Here is a 10,559-nt window from a genome sequence, read left to right as displayed (position 1 = left end):
ACCAGATATTGATCTGATTTAGATTTCTCTTCTGTTCATTCACTGCATTTTGTTAACTGATGAAAATGAACTATTAACACTTCCATGTTTGAAAGCATTCTTAGTTTACAGCATGTTTTCACACCTGCCTGAAACTTTTGCACAGCACTGTATGTCCATAATGCACCCTTTAAATAGCAGAGACAGACTTTAGACTCCAGACCAGGTTTTGGTTGGTTTAAGGAGCAGTTGCTTTCTGCATCCTCAAGATAGCAACGCGTCACCAGTTTACCTGACCAAACCTCTTTTAAAGACCAACACACCTATGGGTGCTAGCGTGGGTGCAAGATCACTTGCTATTTACACAACGTGGGCGCTGGGGGTGAAAATGACGACTGCGTCCAGTGGAAACTCGCAGTGACACTTATGGTGAGAGCCAGAGTTCTAAACTCAATGCTTAAAGGAGAACTCCACAAACCAATGGGTGACATTATGGTGGCTGCGTCCATTATTGTAGACTATGGTGAAAACATGAGCTGATAAATGATGTGAAAGAGAACTCATCATGACACCAGCTCTTCCACACGTCCACGTGATCAAAAGCAAATTCAACAACACAGGAAACTTTTGTTTTGTTTTAGCTTCTGCACACAGAAGGTACAAACTTATCAGCCTCACCTGCAGAAAGAAAGAGAGAGCAGACAGGAAGATCCCCTGAGGTCACAAGACTGAAACTTCAAAATAAAGTATTTAAATGTTTAAACCCACAGGGGGAAAAGAATGAAGGCATCTTTATTTTGTCTTTTTGCAGACATGGTAACATACTTGTTTTTAGGAATGTTCGTCGAAAGATTTGTCATGAAGGTAATAAACTGTGGTTCTCACTGTGTACCTCCTGTCGTCTGGTCTGCGTCCCCGACTTCTGTTCCACTACTGTGAGTACATCTCTGCTCATAAATCTCTTTAATAAACTTACTCTGATGATTTAACAAACTCTCAGACTCTTCAGTGAGCCTGTCGTGCTTGTCACCCCTCCATTCAATGATTACATCCGGTCTTGTCTGATGGTTGTTTCTGGTCTGTCTGGTTTCCTGGATGCTGATTCGATCTGTCTGACCTCATGTTCATCATTGACCTCTCCAGTCCCTCCCTCTGTGATGTAGAGCTCTGTGTAGATCTGATTCAGAAGGGTTGGGTTTCCTGCTTTAGCGATCCCCTCAAACACACACTGGAACTTCTCCTTCAGGTTAGACTTGAGTTTCTGTCGGCACTCTGCAGCAGCAGCTCCTGAAAGAACAAACATGAAATGTGATTAATAAGTTTAAGCTTCAATCAATCAGATGAATTTAAACTTTAAGACCTCAGGATGGTATTTATTTCCCTCCTCTCTGAAATCTCTTCAGCTCATCAGGTGTGAACAGTTTCTCACAGGTCATAGATGTGATCAAATGTGTGCATCATATAAACAGCAGAGTTTTAAATGTGACCCTCTCCCATGTTGCCTCCATTTCCTCTTTCCATCATGTTAAATGTGTTAAAATCCTCTTACTGCTCTGCAGACAGTCAGCCAGCTCCTCCTGCTTCATTCTCCTCAGGAAGTGCAGTGTGATCTTCACAAATGCCTCTCTGCTGCTCCTCCTCTGCTCCTCCTCCTCACTGTCCAACACCTCCTCATCCTCCCTCTGACTCTCTAAGCATTCTGGGTAATCTGGACTCAGACCCCTCTGGATCTTCTTCAGCTCGTTCTTCACAAAACTGACGATGTTCTCCTCCAGCAGCTGGAACAGAACGAGAAGTGAACTTTGACTCGTAGAAGTCAACATCAGATCATCAGTGACAGACAGAAAGCCTGCTGGTCTGCAGAGTGCAGCATGGACACTGGATCACGATGGTAGTTCAGTGTTTAGTCTGTGGATGGTCCTGTCTCCTAGAAACTAAGTTCATATCAGATGAGATTCATGTTGGAGAAATATCCTGCTCTGGTTTCACACAGAAAAAGTCTGCAGTGACTTTGGACACGATGTGTTTGTTTGAATGAAGCTGAAACCACAAACTGTCATGAACATGAACCAAAGTGTTTCTGTTGTTTAAACACAAACTGACTCAGTCTGTGAACTCTGCTCTCTGCTGCCAAAGTCTGTGTGAGACCACCATCCACCACGACCTCTGACCTCTGACTCTGTGAGGTACAGAAAGGCTTCCTTCAGTCCATCAAACACTGACTGTGAACATGATTCAGGCAGAGTAGTCTATCTAGTGGAGCCTGTTAGAAACACTGCTGGATCCTCCTACACACACAGGACACACATGAAGCTACATGCTCAGTACAGTTATTAATGTGGACAAGACGGTTTACTGCTGCTGGATCCTGATAGAAACACAGACACTGACAAATGTTCAGGTTTAAAGTCTTACCTTTGTCAATCAGAATTATCTTAAAATCTATAAGTCGACCCATAGACCGGTCACTCTTTAAGGACACACAGCTGGCAGCAGGTCCAGGTCCAGGAAGCAGAAGCTGCTGGTTTGTCCCTCGTCAGCCTGGTGTCTGTGTGCATTTGATCTGAGGACAGAGTCACATCCTCATAACTCCAGTGTGACGTCAGAACCAGTCTAACCTGAACCCCAGTCAGTGTCAGAGAACTCACAGATCAGAGGATGTAGTTCTACTATCAGACCTGTAGATGGTGCTAACCAACCTTTGAATGAAACATCAGAGGTGTGATGAAGCAGCAGATTGGATCACATTAGGCTTGTTCGAGATGACTGCCGGCTCGCCTCGACAACAGGCGAGAGCAGCCGATTGCAGTCGGGGGAGGAGTCATAAAGTCGGACACTTCTTTGTTGACAGGTTTGCTGCTCGCCTCGTCAAGCATCTATAACACCAACACCTCACTGTAAATTGAAGTGACTAAAGTCTTCATTTGTTGTTGTTGTTGTTATTATTATCATTATTACTATCATTATTATTTTAATTGGATTTAATATTAAGTTCTCATTCTATTTTATTCAGAACTTTTGATAGTTATTTCAATATAATGTCAGGGGTTGAGGGGCAAGGTAATTGGAGGGATCTACATTTCTGCCAAGTGGCTCCACCCACTCCCAATTAACAGTATTGGGAGCAGGTGTGGGAAGGCACACACCTGGGGCTGATCTACACATCAAGGGAGTACAAAGGGAATCAGGGGCTGCTTCTCATGTCTCTTAAATTGCATCCATGTTTCCTTCACTTGCGTCGTTCACTTGCGTCTTAGTCCCTCCCACCAGAGATGCATGGAGAGACGTGAGGAAACCAAGAGAGGAGAGAGGAAACGAGGGAATGTTTTTTAAGAGACATGAGACGTCCTTTCCGATGAAGCGTCACGTGCTGCGACGTCCGTTTGTGATGATGGCGTCATCTGATCACCGCTGGATCAGCTGTCAGTCTGCTTTAACAGCTGTTTGTGTCTGCACACATGTGCTCTGTATTCATTCTAATGAAACACACAGTAACAGTGTTTCCTCTCTGTGTCCTGTTACCTGTGTAACAAACACCTGCACATGAAGAACAGGCTGCAGTCTGTGTTCCTGCTGCAGAGCCAGACGGACATTTCTTACAGCACTGTGTCTTTATATTATTTGTTCATTATTTACATGTTTGATCACAGATAATCTGATCTGAGTTAATTATTTAATAAGCCCAAATACTGTCTGCTCATGAACTATGGACATTATTGATTAGGCTCAAAGTTTCAGGATAAATAGAAATCACGTCATGCTGATCAAACCCGACCTCACTGATGATCACGCTCACACGTAGTGTTACCTGCTGACAGAGAGACGCTCCTGCTCCCTCTGAATTCATTCATTCATCTGTAATAAAAGTTAGCAGGGAAATAACTGATCATGATGAGAGGTATTTCTTTAGATTAAATTTAATAGAAATGAATCTGTATGAAACTTATTTTTACTCAGAAAACAAATCAAATGTGCAGTTATTCACTGCATTTTATATATTTTACGACAAGTTATGATCAATATTTCGTTATAAACGATCTCAGCTTGTCAGATACCAACTCATTATACCGGCGTTGTTTATAGTCGGTTTCAAGGCGCCCTGTAAAGTCTGTTTTAAGGTCCGCTTCTTCCTCTCTGCGATATGAAACTCTGGTGATGTTGTGAAGTTTCACATCAGTCCGATCTGCTGCAGCGTCCAATCACTAACTGATATCTAATAAGGGGGCGTGTCGGCCAGTAAAAGACTTCCGTGAAGGCTGCTCTCGTGTATCCTCTCATATCGTTCTTCGAAACTCCCTCCTCTCTCCTCGCTCCTCAGAGCAGCGATAAGAGCTTTGAGACGGTTCTCAATATGGCGGCTCCGTGATTACTTCTGGTTCGGGTGAGGAGCGAGGAGCTATCAAATAAGAGACTTGGGAAGCAGCCAGGGAGTTCAGTTTGTGTGGCACATGCTGGGAATAGGAGGCTCTCTGTGTCTTGCAATGTGAGACCCAAGGTGAACTTTGTGGTGACATTTTTGAGTTCGGTTAGCGACCCGGCTAAGATAGTCTTTTTCTTTTGGAGATTAACATATTTTTATTGTGATTTTCACATTGATTTAAACATTGACATTTAAACATGGACATTTTAACACATTATACCCCAATCTGGCAAAATAAATAAATAAAATAAAATAAAAATAAATAAATAAATAATAATAAAAAAAATGGTAATAATAATGTAGATAAATAATAATTAAATAAAACAATAATAAATTCCAATAGGATCACAGCAGTGCATAAGTTACAGAACTTGTACAATTAATCACATTTCAAGGTTGTGAGTTTCTAGAAAGTCTATATAAGGTCTCCATAAATGAGCAAAATTATTTTTCTTTTTTGCAATATATGTTAGTCTCTCCAAAGCGAGACAGGACATCAGTTCTTTAGTCCACATTCCAATAGAAGGTGCGTCCATACTTTTCCACAATAGTGCAATTATCCTCCTGGCTTGTAAGAGTCCAAAGTCAATGAGCAGTGAATGCTGCTGAGACACAACAAAGTTTTCTGGATATATTCCCAGTAAACATATTTTGGCTTGCAACGGAACTTTCCTTCCAACTATGAGCCCGATACAATGTATTACATTTTTCCAGAATTGGTGTATCTTTAAGCATTCCCATAAACAATGAATTAGTGTACCCTTTTCTTCTCTGCATTTCACACAAATATCAGGTACATTAGGGTATATGTGATTCAATCTGCAAGGTGTAAGATAAGTGCGCATTAACCACTTATATTGTAGCAGCTTATATTTCGTATTAACAGACTGGGTCTGCGCCTTAAAACAAGCCCTTTCCCAGTCAGCTTCTTGGATATCCTCCTTTAAATCAGTTATCCATGCCTCCATCTTTTTGGAAGATGACTCTTTCGAATGTTGTAACAGTAAATCATAAAACAGTGAAAATTGTCATCTGCCATCCATGTGGGATAGAGTCAATTTCTCAATTTTAGATAGTGGAGGTACAGACAGTTGTTTATGCGTGGATAAAATAAAATGTTTCAGTTGGAGGTATTTAAAGAAGTGTTTTCTTGGAATATCATATTTCTCACACAGTTGATTATATGACATCAAGCTACCTTCTGCATATAAATCCAAAATTTTTGCAGCACCTTTGTTAAACCACATCCTTATTGCCCTACAGGGGTAAACTGTGATAATGCTGGTGTGTCTCCGACCTGTTGGTGTGCAGAGTACCACACTGAAATGGTATTTTGAAGAAACTGATTTTTTGTTTGTTTAACCAGTCTCCTGACACTTGCTGAATATAAATAAAGCTTGAGAGGAAGCCCTAGTGTTGACGTCTCCTCTATAGTCACCCAAGCAGGAGGAGAAGTTACTGAAAAGTAATACATTGCTGTCCTAAGCTGGGCGGCCCAGTAATACAGTTTTAGATTGGGGAGCTGAAGCCCCCCTCTTTCATATGGTAAATATAATAGTTTTAGTTGTAGCCTGGCCTTTCTGTCATTCCAAATGAATTGGTTCAATATATTATTAATGTTATGAAAAAAGATTTCGGGTAAAGGAAGCGGAAGTGATTGAAATAGATATAGAAACTTTGGTAATGTAAGGGGTTTGGTTTGGACCCAATAGCAGCACAAAGACAGGCAGGTATCGTTGGTAACAAACTTTATTGACACAAGAGCAGGAATCAAAGGCAGTAGGCAAAACAGTCTATCTTCTGGCCGCTGGCCTTTAACAGTCTCTGGTGGGGATTGTAGAGTAGGTTCAGCCGAACCAAACCAGGATACTGGTGAGTAACGTCCGTGAAGCTCAGTCTTGTACTCACTCAGTGAAGGGATAATCAGAGTCACAGAACTGCAGGATGCCACAGAGGAGACGAGAGTGACACTCACTATGTAGAGCTGAATCAGGTAATCACCGGATAGCCAAGGGAGCAGACAGGCAGAATCCAGAAAGGGACAGGCGAGGATCGTGGTCGGGGACGGAAGGCTGAGGTGATTACCAGGAGATCGGTCAGGCAGGATGGTCAGAGGCAAGCAGGGTCGAAACCGGGAGATCAGGCAGAAAAACGCTGGAGAGTCTGGTGCAAGCATCGAGAACAATCTGGCAATGAGTGAGAGTGGAGCTGGGGCTTAAATGCAGCCAGAGCAGAGCAGAGAGCACAGGTGAGTGGAGTTGGCTTGATGAGAGGGGTGTGTCTGATTGGCAGATTGAAGCAGGCAGGTGCAGAGTGGTGAGGCAGAGAAGAACTGTGACAGGTAAGACCAACATTTTAATTATGTTTATGCGACCAATCATAGATATAGGCATCCTGGTCCATCGATTTAGCATCTCCCTCACCCCGTCCACCAGGGGGTCATAATTTAACGAAGCTATTTGTTTCACATCAGGACTGATTTTAACCCCCAAATATGTAAAGCCTTCTTTAGTGGCTGTGAATGGTGTATTTATAATAGGCTGCAGTCTTTCATTTTCCTTCAAAAACATTAGTGCAGATTTGGAATTATTTATTTCATAGCCTGATATGTTTCCAAATGTTTCTATTAAATTCTTTAATTGGGGAATACTATCTTTTAAATTTGTTAAAAAAATTATTATGTCATCCGCGTATAAAGCTATGCGATGCTCATATCCTCCAATAGTTATACCCGTGATGTCTTTATGAGCTCTTGTGGCCATGGCCAAGGGCTCAATAGCCAACACAAAAAGCAAAGGCGATAACGGACACCCTTGTCTCGTTGATCGGTGGAGAGTAAATGGTTTAGAGACATTATTATTGGTAAATATTTCAGCAGTTGGGTTTGTATACAAGAGCTTTATCCATCTTAGAAAATTTGCACCAATTCCAAACCGCGGGAGCACGTTAAAAAGGAAACCCCACTCGATCCTGTCAAAAGCTTGACGCGCGTCTAAGGATAACACAGCTGCATCTCTAGAGTTGTGTTTTTCACACAATATGTTCAGAACGCGCCGAATATTATGAAATCCATGTCTATTTTTGACAAAGCCATTTTGATCATTGTCAACGAGATGGGGAAGATACGACTCCAGTCTTCTGGCCAAGGCCTTGCAGAGTATTTTAATGTCACACCCCATCAGACTAATAGGCCTGAAAGAGGAGCATTCGTTTGGTGGTTTGTTTGATTTCAGGATTAAAGTTATTATCGCAAGTCTCAAGGATGGAGGGAGTATTCCCTTTATATAGGATTCCATAAACATGTCCAATAATGGGATCAAAAGTTTCTCCCCAAATCTCTTGTAAAATTCAATTGGAAAGCCATCCGGCCCTGGTGCTTTTCCGCTCTGCATACTTTGAATGGCTTCTGCTAATTCCTTCGTTGTTAGACTGCAATCCAATTCCTTTCGCTCATTTTCTGACAAAGTCTGAAACCTCAATTGATGTAGAAAAGAATTTTGACTGCGTAAATCATCTAAACGCTCTGATGTATACAAGGCCTCATAGAAATCCCTAAAAACTTTATTGATCTCCACTGGTTCTGAAGTCATATCACCTGCAGGTGTCTTAATGCTGTTGATTGCTCTGTCTAACTGTTTTTTCTTAAGTCGCCAAGCCAGCAGTTTACCACATTTTTCTCCTTGATCATAGTAAGACTGTTTTAGCCACATTAAATTTTTTGCGACTTTTTCTATAGATAATTTGTTATATTTGGCTCTCATAATTTGTAAATTCTTTGCTTTCTGTGGACTGTAATTATCATACAATTCCTGTTCCAACATTCTAATTTGGTTTTCAATTGTCTCCATTTCCATACGTTGTTGTTTCGCTTTAGACTTCGTAAAGCTAATAATTTCCCCCCTGATATATGCTTTAAATGCCTCCCATGTAACACAAGCATCAGTCTGGTCACGATTGATTTCAAAATAATTGTTAATGCATTCTTCAGCAAATTTGGTAAACTTTGCATCCTGCAGTAACTCAACAGGAAATCTCCATCTCTTAGGGTTATGAATAAATGTATCTATATGTAAATTTAATGATACCGCCGCATGATCACTAATGACAATGCTATCATACCAGCATTCTTTAATTTTTGAAAGAAGTCCAAATGAGACCAAAAAATAGTCAATTCGCGAGTGGGTGCCATGTGTACTTGAATAACAGGAGTATTCAACTTTATCTGGATGTAGTTCCCTCCATACTTCAACCAAATTCAGATCTTTACAGGACTGCAATAGTATTTTCCTTGTTTGTATATGAGTAGAATCAAGGTTAGTAGAGCGATCTTTTGTGGGGACTAAAGTGCAATTAAAATCACCACCAATAATGTACATACCTTGCAAGGTGGACAGAGTGAGGAAGAGATTCTGAAAAAATGTTGGATTATCATCATTTGGACCATAGACGCAAACCAGATTTAGTCGACATGTGGATATGTTACCTTGAATAATGATATACCTACCATATTGATCACAAATAACATTAGTAGTTTGGAACGGGAAAGATTTATGTATAAATATAAGCACACCCCTAGCATGATTGCTGTATGGAGCACACAAGACCTGACCTGGCCATCTCTTTTGCAACCTATCAATTTCTGTTGCTCTTAAATGTATCTCCTGCAAGAAAACTATTTGGGACTTAAGTTGTTTGATTCTGTTTAAGACTTGCTTTAATTTGGCTATTTCTCTCAGCCCCCTAACATTCCAACTAGTGATTTTTATTTTAGACATATTGGTGTTTTAGTCTTGTGAGCAAGATGCAGCTCTGTCCTGCCAGATAGACCATATAAGTAAACAAAGACACTGCTGATAGGAGCCTCGATGACGTGTAAGAGAAAAACAGAACAAAACAAACAAACAAACAAACAAACAAACAAAAAACCAACAACAACGTGCCAGATACACCCCCCCCACACACACACACTTCCCCAACTGAAGTGTTTTAAGACCTGAACACTGTTCCCGTCGTTCTCCATCTTCGCTAAATGAATGAGGAGCACTGATCCACATTTACATGAGGAGCAGTTAATTAGTCAATGTAAGTCTTGAACCCATCAACAACCGTGCACTACACTTACAACAATCAACATAGTTTTCCCCTAGATATTCAAAAAGGGACGGATTTGTCTATAAAAAAATAAAATTATAATACATTGAAATTAAATTTACTCCCTTACCCACCCCCGCTTCCAGCCATCATTTTGCGTAAATGAGCTTCAGTAACAAAGTAAGAGAAAAGAAGAAAAACAACTTTGTCATAATGATAATGACTTTCAATTTTAAGAAAAACGGGGGTAGAGAGCTCAAATAGACCATGCCCGGTTCACACTCCGTTCGGATTGTTCATCATAAACAGTATGCAGTAAACTTATATCTTCTTAGTAAACCAAAAAAAAAGAACCTAAGTGTGCCGGGTCATTCATAGCATTCGTATTGCCAGTCCCATCAGTCCACCTCACTGTTACTGTACCTCTTACAGCGGTTACCTGTCATCAGAGGCTGACTGTGATGAGAAGAGTTAATCTTTAGGTTGAATTTTGCGGTGAAATTCCTCTGCTTCACGCGGTGAAGAGAAGAGGGACACCTTCCCGTCATGGACCACTCTCATCTTGCAGGGGTTTAGCTAGAATCCCCGAAATTTCCCCATCTCACCAAACAGCTTTCTGGCCGTGTTGAACTCCCGACGCTTCCGCATTGTTTCTGCTGAAAAGTCCTGCACCAAAGTGATCTTAGCTCCATCGTGTAGGATATTTTTCTGTGATGAAAGACGATAAACAGTCTCTCTATCCTGAAATTTCCAGAAGCGTATAAGAACGGCTCTGTGCTGGTTCGGCTTTGCCGGCGCCAAGGTGCGATGTACCCGCTCCAGCACCGGGGTCTGATCCGCACTCAGCCCCAGCCACTGCGGCAGCATTTCTCGGATAAAATCCAGCAAAGGTCACGTCCCTTCGGCGCCTTCTCTGAGACCAAACATGCGCAGGTTCTTCCTCCTTCTTCGGTTCTCCAAGTCGTCGGTCTTCATCTCCATATGTGTCAGCCGTTTTACAGTTGAAGCCAACTCCACCCGTACACTCTCAAGTTCCTCCTCTGCCGCCATCACTCGGTTCTCCGCTTCT

At 41.5% G+C, this 10,559-nt stretch overlaps 1 long non-coding RNA gene across 1 annotated transcript; it reads right to left on the bottom strand.

Annotated features, from left to right (window-relative positions):
* Positions 1–770: 770 nt before the first annotated feature.
* LOC138585180 (uncharacterized) lies at positions 771–2,463 on the bottom strand. Its single transcript, XR_011305585.1, has 3 exons — positions 2,395–2,463; positions 1,529–1,757; positions 771–1,266 (listed from the first exon to the last, which is right to left on the bottom strand). It is a non-coding gene; the product is annotated as an uncharacterized lncRNA (long non-coding RNA).
* Positions 2,464–10,559: the final 8,096 nt, after the last annotated feature.

Source organism: Semicossyphus pulcher, unplaced genomic scaffold (genome assembly GCF_022749685.1).
Source record: "Semicossyphus pulcher isolate SPU_LCO1_2020_fin unplaced genomic scaffold, fSemPul1.0.p SCAF_11, whole genome shotgun sequence".
NCBI lineage: Eukaryota > Metazoa > Chordata > Actinopteri > Labriformes > Labridae > Semicossyphus > Semicossyphus pulcher.
The sequence above is the reverse complement of the archived record's forward strand: the minus strand, read 5'-3'. Positions and strand labels throughout refer to the sequence as shown.